The sequence below is a fragment of the Typopeltis vanoorti genome, chromosome 15 (genome assembly GCF_054136105.1).
Source record: "Typopeltis vanoorti isolate ZY-2024b chromosome 15, IOZ_Tvanoo_1.0, whole genome shotgun sequence".
In the NCBI taxonomy this organism is placed as follows: domain Eukaryota; kingdom Metazoa; phylum Arthropoda; class Arachnida; order Uropygi; family Thelyphonidae; genus Typopeltis; species Typopeltis vanoorti.
In genome coordinates, this window is record NC_143563.1 from 117,427,103 (window position 1) to 117,446,392 (window position 19,290).

The 19,290-nt window shown below is 35.6% G+C and overlaps 1 protein-coding gene and 1 long non-coding RNA gene across 6 annotated transcripts in view; one reads left to right on the top strand and one right to left on the bottom strand.

The window, feature by feature from the left end:
- Positions 1-9,957, bottom strand: part of Ae2 (anion exchange protein Ae2) — an 834,322-nt gene extending 824,365 nt beyond the window's left edge. The window contains exon 1 of one of the 3 annotated variants that reach the window (XM_090404845.1): positions 9,929-9,956. The gene's annotated coding sequence lies outside the window, so the exon portion shown is untranslated. Of the gene's footprint in view, positions 1-9,928 lie in introns of all 3 variants that reach the window. The other 2 variants (XM_090404844.1, XM_090404846.1) reach the window with 2 other exon arrangements.
- The window catches only part of LOC150099097 (uncharacterized), a 135,145-nt gene that overhangs the window by 34,642 nt on the left and 81,213 nt on the right, over positions 1-19,290 (top strand). The gene's annotated exons all lie outside the window — the stretch shown is intronic.

Genomic DNA, 19,290 nt, shown 5'->3' on the forward strand with positions numbered 1-19,290 from the left:
ACCAGCAGCATCCACAAACTATTACTTAGATCACCAAGCTTACCTTTTTCAGCATTCAAATTTTCACTACCAAATAGTGATCTTAAATGATGTTATGCCTTTAGGGAATGGAGTACACAAAAATGTGATCATTTGGGAACAAAAAGGAGGGAGAGAGAACATATATGTATGATGGTATTACATTAAAAACAGGACATTTTAACATTTAAAAAATTTTTTTAATAATGTTGAAATGATTTAAAAAACTGGTTAATACAAACAAGTTAGTCAATTATTTAATCTTATAACATTTCAAGATATATATGCATATCATGTTAGGTTACAAAAATGAAAACATTATCCGCAAATTTTAAAATAAAATTTTTATGATCTATGCACTTTTTTTCCCCCCAGTTCTGCAAGAGGAATATTTCGACCTGAAATTGACACTAAATGATGATCCCTAATAGCACTTTCTATATCCTAGTATTGATTATATAATAATAAGCAAAAGATTCCGAAATGCAATAACACAAACAAAAAAATATCCTGGAGCAGACATAGGATCAGACCACAACCCAGTGATTGCAAAAATCAAAATAAAACTTTAATAAATTTAGTTTAATCCTTTATCCAAGTGTATGCAAACAAAGTTTGCACCTAAAGTATCTTCAGGACTGAGGCAACTCGTAGTAAAGGTGGGCCAAGCTCTCATCACTCCTTGCGGACATGCATAATACTATGCATTAAGGCATTGTTTCTCAAAGTGTGGTACGCGTACCCGGGTGGGGGGGTACATGGCAATTTTCGGCTATGCATCATTAACGCATTAAATCATTATATTTCTCAACAAATACTGCAATTAGAAACAACTGGGATAAAAATGGCACTAACTAATGAATCACATCTCCCCTCCAACAGAAACTGCTGTATAGACTCGAGCAAAACCATATGCTGCCAGTGCAACATAAGGTTTTGCTTGACACCACCCTATCATGAATGTGTTAAAACTAAGAAATATATATAACTGGTAATTCTAGTAGCAAGGCTTATACATTGGTCATACATAACTGGTAATAAGTTTACGGAATTAACAACGCATATAAAGTATATTAATTAAAGATAACTTTAATAAATAACTTCTATATTTCGGCAACGTCACGCTGCCATCCTCAGGAACATAAAGATATGGTATGTGCACGCAGGCACTAACAAAAGCAAATGAGGAAGAAAGCAAGAAACTAATATTGTTCCTAAAGTCCTAATGGTGCCCTCTGGTGGGCTAATTTGGTTGTCTTGGCAGTTGGACTGAAGTTCTCAAAATGTAAGTCTCCCAAATTTGGGGTAGTTTCATGCACCCAAATTTGTTGAGGTTAGGAACGTTTTTTAGAGCTGCTGCAGATTCCTTGAATAATCTTTCGTATTTAAAATTGCTGTGGTGTATTATTTTTGTTTTCTTCAAACGAATTCTATGGTGGGTATCTAAGGCATGGTCTGCAAGCCCAGAGCGGCTGTACTGGTGAAGCCGGATATAGTCCTTGTGTTCTGAAATCCTGATATTTGTTGTTCTGCCTGTTTGGCCAAAGTAGGACAATTTGCAGCTGCAAGGGACCTGGTATACACCAGGTAGGTCTAGGGGAAGTGGTTGGTCTTTGGTAGAGCGGATAAGGGATGCCAACTTTTTATATGGTCTGTAACAAGAAGTAAGGTCATATTTTCTGAGGATATTGGCTATTTTCTCAGAGGTGCCCTGGATGTAGGGGATGGTGATAGATTTGGTGTAATCTTTATTGGGGAGGGGGGGGGGGGGGTTGTGGTTTACTGGTTTTTGTATTTTTTGGATTTTTTGGGGGTTATAGCATTGGCTAAGAAAGTGTTGTGGATGTGGTTTAGTTCGGTAGTTAGGGCCTTGTCATCTGAGCAGATTAATTTTGCCCTGTTATATAGTGTTTTTATAACCCCATATTGTTGTGAGGGAGGATGGTGGGATTGCTGGAGAATGTATCTGCCAGTATGAGTGGGTTTTCTGTAAACAGAGAAAACCAAAGATCCATCAAGCTGGCGGGTGATTAAAGTGTCTAGGAAGGGGAGAGTGTTGTTTTCCTCTTTTTCTAAGGTCAACTGGACTCTGGGGTGTTGGTTGTTTAAGTGTGTTAGGAAGGAGTGGAGTGAGTCTGAGCCATGTGGCCAAATAGCGAAGACATCCACGTAACGAAGGCAAATAGTGGGTTTTTGTGGGGCGGAGTTTAAGGCTTTCTCTTCAAAGGTCTCCATAAAGAAATTGGCCAAGGGTGGGGAAAGTGGTGAACCCATGGCTGTCCCCCTCTATCTATTTGTAGAACTTTCCTTGCCAAACGAAATAGCCTGAGAATTAAAATAAATGTTAATATACTTCAAAAAACTGAAATAGGGCTGAGATATCGGGAGGAAACTTGGCTTGGATGAGCTCTATGGTTTCTTTGAGTGGGACATTAGTGAATAGGGAGGAGACGTCAAAACTGACCATTATGTCAGTGTGTTGGAGTGACAGGTTTTCTATACTGGCTTTAAAGTGGGCTGAGTTTTTTATGTGTGATGATGTGTTGCCAGTATAGTGTGTGAGCATTTTGGATAAATATTTGGCTAATTTATATGTGGGGGAAATCAATGTCATCCACTATGGGATGTAATGGCACATTTTGTTTTTGTATTTTTGGGAGTCCATATAATGGGGGGGGGGGGGGGGTCTAGAGTTGTAAGGTTTTAGTTTGTTAGCGACTTCCACAGGCCAAGAAGTGACTTTCTTAAGGAGTCTGTGGAGAGTTCTAATCTGAGAGCTGGTAGGATTATATTCAATAGGGAGGTAAGTGGTACGGTCTAGTACTAAAGCATTAAGCTTACCTTTGTAGTCCTTTTGATTTAGCACCACAGTGGCGTTTCCCTTATCCGCTTTGGTGATTACTATTTTTTTGTTATTCTTCATTTCTTCATAAGAAATATATATTTTTACTAAATAATTTAAGGAAATTACAGCGTAAACTAGGATATACATTAAAATAAATGTTAATATACTTCAATATTTAGGTAACGTCACGTGCCATTTTCAAGGAACTTAAGAACAAGACACGTGCACGCAATCACAACAAACAGTAAGTGAGGAAGAAGCAGGAAGCTATTATTTCTCCTAAAGTCCTGATGGTGTCCCCTAGCGAGCAATGTTGGTATTCCTGGGCAATTGGGCTGAAGGTCTTCTGATGTAGGTTTCCCAAATTTGAGGCAGTCTCATGCAGCGCTAAATTTGTTGAGGTTTGGATTGTTTCTTAGGGCTGAAGCTGATTCCATGAAAAGCCTTTCGTATTTGTATTTACTACGGTGTATTATCGTGACTTTCTTCTACCGTATTCTATGGCAGGTATCCAACGCATGGTCGGCAAGACCAGAGTGGCTGTATTGGTGAAACCGGATGTAGTCCTTGTGTTCTGAAATTCTGATATTTGCTGTCCTGCCTGTTTGGCCAAAGTAGGACAACTTACAGCTGCAAGGGACCTGGTATACACCAGGTAGGTCTAGGTGGGGAGGTTGGTCTTTAGTAGAGCAAATAAGGGATGCCAATTTTTTATATGGTCTGTAACAAGAAGTTAAATCATTTTTTTTTTTTTATTTAAGGAAATTATGCTGTAATTTCCTTATATTATTTAGTAAAAATGCATAACCACCGTCTAAGCCTTTTCACGAGAATTAAGAAATATATAGTGAATGTGTTTCGGATATTATGGAATTCGGTTGAAGGGAATTAGCATTTCAACTCAACTGTTCAAATGCTAATTTGTCTTTGGTTCGCACGATCTTTTGTTAATACTGCACCAATCATATGCACTTCTTCATAGCTGCTCTACGTATCTCAAGTCTTGTAAATTACTAGTAATTTTTGCTTGAAATAATGGGAAAGAAGATGAAGCTATTTGGGTAGATGACTTTGACGATGCAAATAAGAAAACTGTTCTCGATGTCAAAAGTAGCGATAGCGAGTAGGAGCTTCTTGGTAAGTCACACCATTTTCAATTTTTTTCTGAAAACTTTAGTTTCAGAAAATCTCCGCATATATCTCGCACCACAATTTTTTAGCTTTAATTTTGAGAAAAAAAATGCGAGTTACATTCGAGTAAATACGGTAATTTTTTAGCTTTTAAATTCTTAAGTATGGATCATTGGTTAAAGACTGGATTTATAAAACACAAAAAAAGAGCAAATACAAGTAGCTATAAGCAACAAGAAAAATTTGATATTGTATCTGAATCAAATGAAATTGATAAGGGTGTATCGTCTGACATCTCCAGAGAACCAACTAGGAAGAAGATGAAAAATCTTCGTAAGTATGATATGAATTACTTGAAATGTGTATTTTCATGGACGGGAAATGAAGAGGAACCTATTCCATTACATTATCATATAAATTCAAATAAAATAGACATTTACAATGAAATATACTTTATTATTTATTTATTATTTGATAAGAAGGTACTTGATAATAATGGAAATTTAAGAAGGGGTAAGCAGATATCTGAAGTTTGAGAAACACTGCCTTAAGGGAAGGGCCACTACCCAGACCGGTTTTCGACCGTCACTGAGGTCTCATCAGTGGGAGCCAGACCCAGAATTAGTGATACTAAGGCAGAAGCAATGGAGAGGTCATATTTACTTATACGAGTTGCCAAAAGGTACCACCTTATTATTAAATTACTCTGGATTTAGAGAAAGACGTTGGAAGTTTATTTTCCACTTGGTTAGACTATAATAAATTTAGTTTAATCCTTTATCCAAGTGTATGCAAACAAAGTTTGCACCTTTTTGTTTGCTAAAGTAAACAAAAGAACTTTACTACGAGTTGCTTCAGTCCTGAAGATACTTTAGGTACAAACTTTGTTTGCATACACTTGAATAAAGGAATAAACTAAATTTATCATAGTCTAACCAAGTGGGAAAAAAATTCCAACAAAATAAAACTTAAGATACCAAGCCAGCCATTCACAAGAGAAACATAATTCATATTCACTTAACAACCAAGAAGTTAAAGACTGCTTTATAAAAGAATTCACGAAATCCCTTAACAAGTCTGACACCACAACTCGCACAGAAAATAGAACACCAATTGATGAAATTAACATGAACTGGCAAACATTCAAGAATAGCATCAACGAAGCAGCCAAAAATATACTCCCACAATTAAAAAGGAAAAGGAATAAACCTTAGATAAATGAAAAAATATTAAAGTTGATGGAACAAAGAAAAAAGTTAAAGAACAAACCTGAACATAAAGGCATGAATAAAGAAATAAAAAAAGAATGCAGGAAAGCCAAACAGGAATGGATTAAGAATAAATGTACAGACATAGAAAACCTTGATAGAAAACACAGAAGCAGAGAAATGTATGAAAAGATCACAGAAATGTCAAGCAGGACAAATACAGTAAATCACGCACGTCATTAGAGACCATATTCTAATGGATAAAAAAGAAAATCATGGAAAGATGGATTGAATACACAAGGAAATTATAAGATCAACAAAGAAATAATATTCCTGAACAGACTGATTTTGAAGGACCACCCAATTTACTTTGTGAATTTGAAAACGCAGTCAGAAAACTAAAACCACATAAAGCTGCAGGAATAGATAATATCTTGGCAGAATGGTTGAGGGCGCTTGATGAAGAAGGACTGAAAATTCTAACAAATTTACAATAAGATATACAAGACTGGATTTCTACCCAAAGATATTAATCACTCAATTTTTGTTTCAATTCCCAAGAAAACAAAATCTACAAGATGTGAAGAGTTCAGGACAATTAGCCTCAACAGTCAAGTATCAAAAGTCCTCCTATATGTTATTCTTGAAAGAAATAAAAGAAAAATAAACATAGAAAAAAATGATACACAAAGTGGCTTCAAGGAAACTGTAGGCATAAGAAAAGGTATTTTCAATGTCAGAACCATCATAGAAAGATATATAGAAAAACAAATAGATGTATACCTTTGCTTCATAGATTACAAAAAAGGTATTCGACAATGTTCAACATGAGCAATTAATTGAAATCCTTTAAAAAATATGCATAGATAGAAAAGACATTAGGCTAATAAGTAATCTTTACTGGGAACAGACTGCATCTTTGAGAATAAATAGAGACCTCAGAAGAATTCCCAGTTCAGAAAGGTTTGAAAAAAGGCTGTGTCTTGTCTCAAAATTCTCTTTAACCTGTACACAGAAGAAATATTTAATAAAATTAGTAACCTCAACTGAATCACTGTAGGGGGCAGAAATATTAATAACCTAAGATATGCAGATGACACTGTTCTTCTAGCTGAAAACAAATATGACCTCAAGACTCTTATAGACGAAACCCTCAAGTACAGTGAACAGTATAGCCTCAGATTCAACTTTAAAAAGACAAAAATCATGATAATTTCAAGAGCAAAGGAAATACCAAAAATATCCATCAATATAAAGGGAAATAAATTAGAACAGATGCAAAAATACACATAATTGGACACTTGATCATAGAGAAAGGCAGGACAGAAGATAAAATTAGAAAAAGGATTGAAATTGCAAGGTCAACTTTCGACAATATGAAAAATCTACTGACATCTAGAGAATTAAATCTGTAAACAAGAATAAGAATCTCCAAATGTTACACATGGCTCACATTATTATACAGAGTAGAGACATGGACACTCTCCAATCTGAGTGTGAAAAAACTGGAAGCCTTTGAAATGTGGATGCTGCAAAGAATTATGAGGATATCATAGAAACACAAAAAGACAAATGAAGAGAAGGGCAGAACAGAAGGCATAAACAGGAGCCTGATAAAAGAAATTAAAAAGGGAAAAGTCAGGTATTTCGGACATATTCTGAGACATAACTGCCTGCAAAGGACACTTCTCGAAGGAAAACTGTTGAGGGAAAGAGAAGGAGAGGAAGACAAAGACTGGAGTGGATGAAAAATAGAAAAGACTGGACCTATCTCCCATATGAGGAATGCAGCAGAGAGGTGCAGAATAAGACATGGTGGAGACACATGGTAGTCAATCTCCTGGAGGGAAAGACACCTGACAGGACAGGATATCCTAGTATATGTTATGGAAATTATAATTCTCAATTAGTATCACTTCATCTCGACAACTCTCATAGACATATTTGAGAATTAAAATCATTAAATCAACCTTCAGTAGTCTATGCATGATCACCAGATGATTGTTTTTCAAATTATCTACAATTTCAATCCACTGTTTGTGAAAGCTTATCCATAAAACAAGCATTCAGATTCTTTTCACTACAAATTGCCTCAAATTACTAGTCTACTTGTGCAAGTGTCGCCTGCCCCTAAATGCCAAGAAAGTTAATGAACAAGCTCTTGTATCAGTTCCTTCATCATGTACATCCACTTTCTTCATTACCAGCATATCATGTCTATCACTGATGGCAAAACATCTTCCTAATCCAGTGCTAACCTTTCTAAACTATTCACATAGTTCAATACAGGTCATGGTTATATAGGACTTAATTAACTTATACTATTATGATATAAAAGGTCATTTCATTCTTCTACTCTTTACATTAGTGTACATAATTTCAAGTTTATTTTGATATGGACAAAAAGAGATTTTTGTTTAAAATTAACCTAATTTATTCTACCCTCTTACCATCTCTCCAAAAATAGATGATTTCGACAGTGTTTGCTGAATGTTATCTTCTTCTTACACATTTGAGATAATTTCAGCATCAGTATACTAGAACTGGCTAAACAATCAAAAAACTAAAACCCAGAGATGGGCAGAGAATTTCATTGGGCAGACAGGATCTTACATTGCAACCATGTGGTTCTGGTAGAGTACACAACTCTTCATCCTTTAGCACTTCATTTTGTGGTTCTGTAGAGAACACATTAATATCAGCTGTTATAATTTACCCTTAGTACCCAAAAATAGCACTGGAAGTCGAAAAGTAAAAAAGTATGTACTGTAACCATTTGCAGGTTTTGCATTCTTTGTGTGCAAAAATCACAAAAATCAGCACCTGATAAAGAAGCAGTAGTAAAATAATGCCAATGAAATTTCCTTTATCAATTCACTTTGTCATATTTATTATTATTGTTGTTGTTGTACAATACCTCCAGGGAGTCGAAAGACTCATCGAGGGAGGGCACCTACTCTACAGCTCTCCGTCTCCACCACTCAATCCACCAACTACAACTACCTTCATCTACACCAATGCAATCTACTGCCAACCACCACTAGTATTTTCACAGACGATCAATCACAAACATCCATGCTCACAGCAGGATTCGAACCTGCAGCCTTTTGGCTGGAGAGCAGGTACGCTAACCACTCGGCCAGGTAGGCTGGCAAAAAAAAAATCCTCCCTGGAGGGAAATCGAGCCCTGATCTCCTGCGTGACAGGTAGGGATACTAACCACTATACTCCTGAGGGTCACAAAAAGCTCCACTCTAGTCAGCAACTAGAATCGAACTCACGATGCTCTTTCTTCATGTGGTATAGCAGTGAGGAGTGCAAACACCACTTCCACTAAACTACACATGCTCCTTATATTTAAATAGTATTCACATTTATCAGAACATAATTTTCTCCTCATGGAAAAAAGTACAATAATATTAACAAATTTGACATCTGGGAGAAGTGATTATGGAGCAGTACTACAAACTCAATGTTAAACAGCAATCTTCTATTGCTGTTTAACATTGAATTGCTCTAACTGCTGATAATCCTTGCCTTTCTCTACTGGTGTAAAGTGAGTAGATAGTATCAAGTCAAAAAAAGAAGGGATTCTGATCATTATAATATCTAAACCATGTTGCATATGTTACTGATTTTAAATAGATTTTCTTTGATGGCATTACGATTTTTACTTCTCGACAAAATTTGTTATCATTTGTGTATTTTCTTTAAGCTTACCATCTTCCCACTGCAGACTTCATGGTTTGATTACGATAACAGCATCAATGAAACTATAAGTTAGATCACTTCTACTTATCTAAAAATAAACTAAACATGTTCTAACCTGGTTCTCAAGCACACATACATTGTGCACCAGCACAAAATCAGATGCCTGCTTTCGCAGTGAGTTAATCTTCAGTGTAAACCATTACATTGTTGACATGATAAACAGTTATGGAAAGGAGAGTTCCTAATGAACACCAGCTACTTCAAAAAAGTCACCAAGGTCCAAAGCATCTGACTCCAAGCTCCACAGTACATCGACTGACGAACAATCAACTTCAAATTATTGATGCGATTGCTAGGCTAATTTATATGGAATACACTTTTTTATTTTTTTTTAACCACCACCACACATACAAAATAGTGGGACGTTTGTATTAAAAAAGAACACTAAGATGTAACCATTCTAAGATTTAGTCTATGTACAAAATTTAGTCTAAGTACAAAAAAACACCTAAAATTTTCCTGCATAATCGAAACACAGAGAATACATGTGCGCGCTAAGCTTTTCTCTTAACATCCCCCCCCCCCACCACCACCACACACACTCCCCAGTGATTTTTGGAAAGATCCTATATGATTAATACCATCGATAGTTATATTAAACGCGAAATAAACTCTGGAAAATAAAACGACTTTTATGCTTCAGTTAAAAAATGTAGGGTGCTTGCGTTAAAAAATTCGCAATGGAAATGATCTATTATCTAAATTGGAAAACTGGCAGCACACGAACATTTCTTAAAGCAATGGGGATAATAATTAAGAAGTGCAAGACCTAAGAAGTAATCTTCAAGCTTACTGTCGCTTCAACTTACAATGAAGTGTATAATCTTCGAAACAACTGGCAACGGAAAAAAATAAATATCATACCTGAACAAATGGTTCAACTTAAATGCTCCATATTTAATCATCTCATTAAATCGCACGTCACAAATATATCTTATATATAAATTTAACTTACTTTATTAGATCACAATAGATGGTATCCTGTTGTTATTAATATACTTCACCTACAAAACAAAACTTCGCATTTCACTTCCTTCTGTCATCTTGATAGCAAACTTAGTCAAGTCACACCCCTCAGGCAAGCTGTACACTCAGTAAATCAACAAAGGCACATGGCTTTAACACTTAATATATTCTGCCTCCACAAAAACCTCCGGCGGCAATTCGATTACTGGACTTATTCTGCCATCTACTGGTAATGAAATGATGCACTTGCTAACCACAGCTTCGTCTTCATAAAAGGCCTCGAGGTATAAAACGTGCATATAATTAATTGGATATGAAATAAATATATTATTATTATTATTATGTGACACCTCCAGGGAGTCCAAAGACTCATCGAGGGAGAGTGTGAGTGTGCCAACAGCATCGAACGATTGATCCCCTTTTTCTAAGATTTTGGCAGTCTTCAGGAAGTATACTGTACAGGAATGAGCATATTAGTTACTAAAATATAGAACCGAAAGGCTTCACTTTAGTACAAGTGAGATATTAAAATGAAAAATATTATGGATCCATTATAGCCAGATATAAAAGAAACAAGGTTTTGAAAGCCTAACAGTTGCCTTAGTTTGCGCTACTAAGACACAAGCTCTTCAAGCCATGAAGGCAATTTGCAAATATGCTTTACACGATAATTCTTGGAGAAAATGCTTTGCAGTGGCATGTCAGAGTTATTGCTGCATGAGTAAACATGAGTTCGCCTCTGTGGTGGAAGGGGGCATGTTCAGGGGTGTAGTCAGGGCCGGCTCTACCGACGATGCAAGACGTGCATTTGCACAGGGCGACAAGTTTTTTCGGGGCGGCAAAGTTGGCATAAACTATACGAGAAATAAGGGAGAGGGGACGGCAAAATATGCTACTGCACGAGGAGAGTATACGAAAAATAAAGGAGAAGGGGTGGCAAAGAATGCTACTGCACAGGGCAAAAAAATTCCTAGGGGCGGCCCTGGGTGTAGTCCTAAAAGAAATGCTGCCAGGGAAACAAACCTTGGAAACAAAATCCAGAGCACGAAGTGCAGCATTATTATTATTGTTGTTGTTGTTGTATTAATTTCAATTGTATTATATTATATTAATTATATATATTTATTTATTTATTATATCATTATATATTTTATATTTTAATTAATATTATATTATATTATATTATATATTATAATAATCTAATAATAGCGGTAAGCTACTATTTCTGGACCGAAAGCTGGAACTGCATTATAAGTCTCATTATTATAATTCTTATAATTTATTATAATGAATTTAAAATTTTGATAGTTTTAAAATAGTACCAGGGCGTCGCCTAGGAGCGCCCGCCTACACCCCTGGGCATGTTGCAAATCAAGTGAGCTACTGCGATATGTGCAGCACTTGCACAACATAGCGCCGAGCGAACATTTTAATGCAGGTTCCACGAGGCTCTGTTATTTCACTTATCATCTTCCTCACATACATAATCTACCATCTCTCACTGATCTCACACACTATTTACAGTGTTGTTGATAATAACAGCATTCTCCATTCTTCCTGCTCATATGACAAATCTTTCAGCCTTCAAATGTTTCAAGCTTCAAAATCTTCTATAACCTGTGTCTTAAACATTGATCATACCACCTTCATGCCTAATGACGATCAAGATCTTTCTCAGTGATAACTAGATCATTCCCATTGTCCATAGAAGGACCTAGATATCCACAATGCTATATAAAAAGACTAATGCTATAGAATTTTCTATGCAAAAAAAAAAAGATGTACAGGAGGTCCCCAGGTTACGGACGACCCGACTTATGAACGAGCTCCCAAGGCTTTCCATAAGGATAATTAATAATTATATTAATAATTTGGGAACTAGTTTCTTTCGCGCATGTAAACAAACCTGTACGTCGCTGCATTATTAAAGCAGCTCTTCCAGTTATTTGGAAGTCGAATTTAATGGCCTGGGTCATATTTGCCATTTTCGAAGATTGATTCTTGAACTGTTTTATTCCTGTTGTGGAACGTTATTGTTCGTAAAAAACGTCCCTTTAAAAACCTGCTTTTGCTGGACATCCAACATCTTTGATGACCTTTATATAAATAAGTAAGGGTCGTATTTTTATCGCCAAACGCTACATCGTTACTACAGACAATGGACCAGAGAGTCATTTCTACATTTAAGGCTTATTACTTATGGCGCACATTCCCGTAAGCAGCAGGGCTACAGAAGATGATGTGATGACCTTAGAGAATTCTGAAAGAATTATAACATCCATGATGCCATCAAAAAACATTCCTGATTCTTGGAAAGTGAAGCAATCAACAATTAAAAGGACAAATGTGGAACAAACTATGCCCTGAATTCTGTGATGATCTTCGTGGCTTCACAGAAGACAACGCCGAAGCCAGAAAAGCTGTGATAGATAGTGGCAATACACTGCAATTGGACATCAATGAAAATGTCATTGACTTACTAGAGTCCATTCACAAGAATTAACCAGTGAAGACCTTATAGAGATAGAGAAGTAGCTGATAGATACACAACAACACAAAGAATCGGAAGATCCAGAGCCAAGAAAGTTTATGACAAAAGAATAAGTTGAAGCCTTTTGTCTCATTGAAGCAGGATTTTATATTATTATTATTATTATTATTATTATTCCTGATACCTCCAAGGAGTCCAAAGACTCATCGCGGTAGGACACCTACAACTGTCTCAACCACTACACCGAATCTCTACTACGAATCAACGCCATCTACCGCCCACCTCCACCACCACCTTCACAACTAGTATTGTTTGTCTGTAAATTGCGTGTGTTCTGAAGGGCCGATTTGTCTGTATGCGGGATGAAAAACCCGAGTTTCCGGGAGAAAAAATCCTGCTACATCCGTATGAGATCGGCTAACTCACCTTCGATTGAAATTGTCCAGATAAAGATTCCTCCCGTCGCGACGAGAATCGAACTTAGGCCTATTTCAATCGAAGGGCGGAATGTACCGTCGTTCTTCCAATTGTGCTACGGAGGCTCGTATTTGCTAAGCTTGAGGAGCAAGATCCCAACTTTCAGCGGGTTACAAAGCTTTACTGTGCAATTAGTAAGAACATCAGCTGCTACAATAGCAGCTGATGTTTTTTCATCATAAATGGTAAAAATATTATTATTATTACCATTTATGATGAAAAAAAAGAAAAAGACTGTTGCAAACAACCCCACTTACCATTAATGTACTAGTACTAATGGTTCATAAAAAGTTAAGTAAGTTTGAGCACAATTAGTAGTTGGAAGGGGAACAATCGTTCGATTCTGTTGCCATACTCTCCCTCGATGAGTCTTTGGACTCCCTGGAGGTGTAACATAATAATAATAAAAGACATTAATTTGAGACTGAACCAATACTATTGTAGAGAACAAATTAATCCAAACACTCGTATTTTAAAGTAAAATTTTAATTTCGCAAGAAAATAAGTATAGGCCTGTGTAACTCAGTGGAAGTGGTGCTTGTCCTCTGTACTTAGTCGCTCGAAATTAGACTTAGGTTCAAGTCTAGTGGCCGACTGAATAGGCTTTTTAAGCCTATTTTCGACCAATTCCCAAGTTAGTCGATCTCTGGGACGGGCAAGCGGGTTTTTCGTCCGTAATTTCAAGACCGTAAAAACGACCGTAGTATACCCACATTATTTCAGACAGTAACATATCCTGTTACTGTTAAGTACCAAGAGATGGCAGCACTTGTTTTCCAGTCTCTTCAACGGTTGGCACAGGGTGACCACATCTAGTACTTTTATAAATTTTTAGTGTTCTAGTACGTTCACCAACAGATTTAGTACTTTTTCCCTTCCGAATAATAATAACAACATGAGAGTTAGACATATGAGTTGAATATTTTTCTCTTCTCTTCTCTCACCTCCCCATATGTCACATTCAGTGACACAAGAATATGCTTTCCATTTTTTTCCTACACCTCTCACTGTTGCTAGTCTTCTCTGTTCCCCTCCCCCCACGATCCCGTACTCAGACAATACGACTGGCATTAACCAATGAAAATATATTCTTCGTTGTTCAAACACTTCTCGCGCGTTATAAGAAGTCGAGTGATTTTATTAATTTTATTAACAAAAACTTGTTTAATTCTTCATCGAAAATATTATTATTTAGATTTTACTTTGAAACATGGACAAGCGACAAGAAAAACGTTCTAAATTTAAATTTGATTCGAAATCTCATGAGAAAATGTGTAGTCAGTAAAGTACATAAACGAGCCATTGAAAGTGAAGACATCAATACCAGCCCTCCCCAATCACAAGAAACCACTTCTCACACAGGTAATTCAGATAAAAGAGAAAGTGATGCTAGTTATGATTCAAATTCAGGTTTACAAGGTTCTTCTAAAAAGATGAAAAAATCATATAAGCAAAAATTCAAAGAAGAATGGTTGGAGGATACCTTTCTTAAATCCTGGATTTATTCAGGTAAAAGTAAAGAACACAATGCTTATTGTAAATTTTGTGATATAAGCATTAATGGTAGCAACTGTCGATTGATTCGTTATGCAAACACTCCAAAACACTAGCAGAATGTAGAATCTAAAAGAAGTTCAACAGGTATAATGTTGTTGTTTAAATCCAGTTCCAAATATCAGTCGGAAAAATAAATTAAAGAGGAAGAATTAAGATTATGTGCATATGATGCAGACAGGTCTCTTCCATACAGGGGGTGCAAAGAACCCGGGCGGCACAATTTAGGGGCGATATAATCGAACACGTTCATAAAAAAACAGTTGCACTGAACTGTTTGTGCATATTTGTCACCTTTGAATGTGAGAGACTCAGTGAAGGGCTGAGTCGCTGGGTAGTTAAATAAATGGAACGAGCTTCAACAGAACTTACTTTAATCACTGCTCTCAGCACAGTGAACAAACATTCTAGGAATTTCTTGAGTTTTCTTCTTGATGGACCTGTGTTTCACTCAGGATTTCTCCATGAGTGCAGGTCACAAAGATGCCTCCAACGATCTCGATCTTGAGCCTCTCTCTCTTCCATGCTATCCCCATAGATTTCACTAGTAGATCTTCTCATCTTGTAGGGGTCTTCCTGGTTTTCTCTTTATTCTTGTTGCCAGTTGAATATTCTATATGTCCCTCTGTTATTCCTGAGTCTGGCGATGTGACCTGCCTATCTCATCCTGCTTTCATATACTGTAGTTACTATATTTTTTATGACTGATCTCTTTCTTAGTTCCGTGATTCTAACATGTTCCATTTTGTTGATGTTACAAATCCTACGTTCCATTGCACGCTGAGTTATTCTGAGTATTTTCTTCTTTTCTTGTCGTGGTCCATGTTACATTACAGGAGTATGTTTGTTGATTATATAAATATAAGTTTTTTTTTTACTATTTGTGTTTTTCTTTATTTTAATATGCATTCCTCTTAATGTGCAGTATAATAAAATGATTCGTAACGTGTTATTGTACTTCGGGATCCTTTAATTTTAATGGAAACGGGGGGGGGCACAAAAATTTTGCACTCAGGAGTCGCAAACCAACGGAACGACCCTGGATGCTGAACACAATTTGCTTTAGTGGCTTATGGATACTCTTCCAACTCTATTGAAACTCCTAATAATGAAATTGCTAAGAAAATACAGTGTGGACGCACTAAATGTAACTATCTTATAAAAAATGCGTTGGCCGTAGATTCACGCAATGAAATCTCAAAAAAAAAAAAAAAAAAAAACTCCTTTGATAAATGGACTCCTTTTGACAAAAGAAAAATTAAAATATTCATCAGCCACAGATTTTACTGTTTCTGATGAGTTAATTAATTTAGGAAAATCTGATAAAAATAATGAATAAATACTTCCAGTGTTATTCTTGTGGGTGGGAATCCCTGTATATATGTAAATAGCATACTAAATAACTGAAAATTTAATGGTACATTATTTTAAACACTAAAATGAGACTAAAAATTATATATGGTAAATTAATACACATGTGAAGTGCTAGAGTTACAATTGACATTTTAATAAAATGTACTTCGGGATCCTTTAATTGATTGACAACTGCAGCTCTTGGAGTTGTCAATCATCATAACTCATAGATGACTACAGCGAGGTTAGTTTTGACTTTTTTTCTTTTCATATTTGTTATACATGTGTTAATTTAGCGGTTTTTACATTGAATTCATCTATGATAATAAGGTAATAATACCGTAAAATGTCCTAAAAGAAAGCAAATAAAAATTTAGTACATTTTTTTGAGATCTAGTACCTTTTTCCTGCATAAGTTCGTACGAAATATTTTTGCTGAGTGGTCACCCTGGGTTGGCACCATTGAAGAGGCTGAAAAACAAGTGCTAATCGACTAACTCGGGAATTGGTCGAAAATAGGCTTAGAAAAAGTTCCTCCAGTCGGCCACTAGACTTGAACCTAAGTCTAATTTCGAGCGACCAAGCGCCACTTCCACTGAATTGGTAATAGTCTTGGGCCAGCTGTCTCTGATTTTCTACCACTGGAGATTGAACTGCCCACTCAGTCTCCAAAAGCTAGATAGGGTATAATTAAATGCCTCGACTACGCCCTATATGGCAATAAAAAGCGTTAGCTGATTTATTTATTTTTTTATTTTAAGAACATAAGTACAAAAATTAAACTAAAAAAAAATCAGCTAACGCTCCAACAAAAAAAAAAAAATCCTCTAAAAACTGACCTCGCCTACGTCCTTTTTATTCCCGTATAGGGAGTAAGCGAGGTCAGTTTTTAGTCCTATCTAACTTTTGAAGACTGAATGGGCAGTTCAATCTCCACTGGTACCCAATCAGAGATAACTGGCCCAAGGCTATCACTATTTAAGCAGCACGCAGTGAAGAGAATGGCTCAACAAGTGCCGCCATCTCGTGGTCCCTAGCAGAATATATTTAATGTCTGAAATACTGTGGGTTCTACAGTGGATTTTCTTGCGTTTAAGGGACGAAAAACCCGAGTTTTCGGGAGAAAAAAAACCGCTTGCCCGTACCAGAGATCGACTAACTCGGAAACCGGTCGAAAAAAGGCTTAGAAAAATTTCCTCTAGTCGCCGACTAGACTCGAAACCAAATCTTCCTTCGTGCGATCAAACGCCGTGGTGTGCAAACGCCACATCCACTGAGTTTGTTTGTATCAACGACGGCAGCTGTGTACATTTAAAAATAAATATATATACAGCTATTTACAATTTGTACATAGGCTGCTAATTCTATTAGGCATTTTCATTTACTCGTTACAATATATTTATGAAACCTGTTTCACAATCACTGTTTAAATAAGATACAACATGTCACATTCTCAATTTCTATTTTCCTTATTGTCCTATTGAATTGTTATTTTTGTTGGTATATGTTACATAGTGATTTCAGTCTATTTATAAGTTCCATTATCAGGTCAGTCTATTCACGTTTATATATATATACTTATACATCCACATACATATATATCATACCTATACACATACATATACACACCTAAGAGCCTATGTAGCTCAGTGGATGATGCGCTACATATATCTGGGGCTCTCAGTATGAACCCATGCGCAGATCAACACTCTTCCATGAAGTTGAAGCTGGAGGTTTAGCATTGCTAAACATCCATCTGAAAAATTTTCGGCATGGCAATAACAGCAGCCCGAGCACACACAAAAACCTATCATGCCTATGCGGCAACATTCTTACAAAAGTGTTTGCCGCATAGGTTTATAAGCTCACTTCCAGATATAAAAAAACCAAGCCCGAGAATGTTCAAAGAAATAGCCGAAGGGTACACATATATAATGAAACACTCAGATACCGAAACCTTACTGACAATTAAACCAAGAAAACTATATAAAACATTAAGTCAAGTGACATTCCCACCTCCCCAACACATGGAAATAAGAAAAGGAAAAATTAGGCTAAGTCCGGTGCTTAGCAAAGTTTTCCGACTTCTAATATCACCAAAATACAAAACATTCTTATATAAAGTACACCATGCCTGTCTCCCCACAAAAATGTGGTGTGTAGCAAAAAAAATCCCACTACAAGGCCCAGCGAAGTGTCATTTCTGTCCCGACCCAGAAACAATATATCATATTATGATGTTCTGTAGCAAAACGTCCATAGTATGGAACACCATACAGAAATTCCTACATAAGACACAACCATTCTCTGAAAACACATTATTTTGGTTGGAAGACCAAAAAATTAAAAAAACAGAACTAATAATCATAATAATAACAATTTATGCAATATGGTCCCACAGATGTGACTAAATACACGGAAGAGACACCAGACCAGACATACTAGCAAAAATTAACAATTATTTAAAGGAAATTATCATAAACACTACACAAACCAAAAGTAACAACACAGCAATGGAGGAAAATCGGCCTAATTGAAGAAGGAGAAGAAGAAGGAAAAATAAAACTTATACCGATAATGGAACCTCCGTAGTTAGTGGTAGACAATAATGATAACCCACTATCTGAACAAAAAGCATAATCCCAGACAAAGGTGCTGTTAACGTAGGCTCATTCGCCACAACGAGAGGAATAATGACAACAAGACATCAAATCTAATAAAAAAATAAAAAATAAAATAAAATAAAAATTAAAAAATTTTAAAAAAAAGTATATATGTATATAAAATAATTAAAATAAATAAATAAGTAAAAGTTTAAAAAAATAATAAAAATATTAATAATAATATATAGGTACGCATATATACAAGGGATAAGAATGTTATATATATATATATATATATATATATATATATATATATATATATATATATATATATATATATATATATATATATATATATATATATATATATATCTAATTGTGTAAGAAAAAAAAAATGAAAAGTAAATAGCAAATTACTCCTTAAGATAAGTCAATACTACTCTAGTAATAAATATGTAGATTAAGATATATTACCAGAAATAGGTATATGTTCTTGTATATACAGACACAAGGACGGTAGAAATGTCAATTGTAAGAAATGCAGATAACATAAGTTCATAACATGATAATAACCCAAAATGTTAATAGGATATGTTATCCATTTATAGACCTGTAACTAATTCTGCAATTCAGAAAACTTTGTATATAAGAAATTACAGATTTACCTCTTAAGTTAAGCAAACAATATAATGTTAAAGCAAGATGGAATTCTTTTTTGTAAAAATAAGAGTGCCTACAAAAAAAATAAAATCTACATGAGATATAGAGATACTACCAAAATATATGCATATATAAATGTAAATAAAAACATAAGCAATGTATGTATTTTAAGAATAAGATGTGCATTTAAATTAAGTAAATAAAATAGTCATC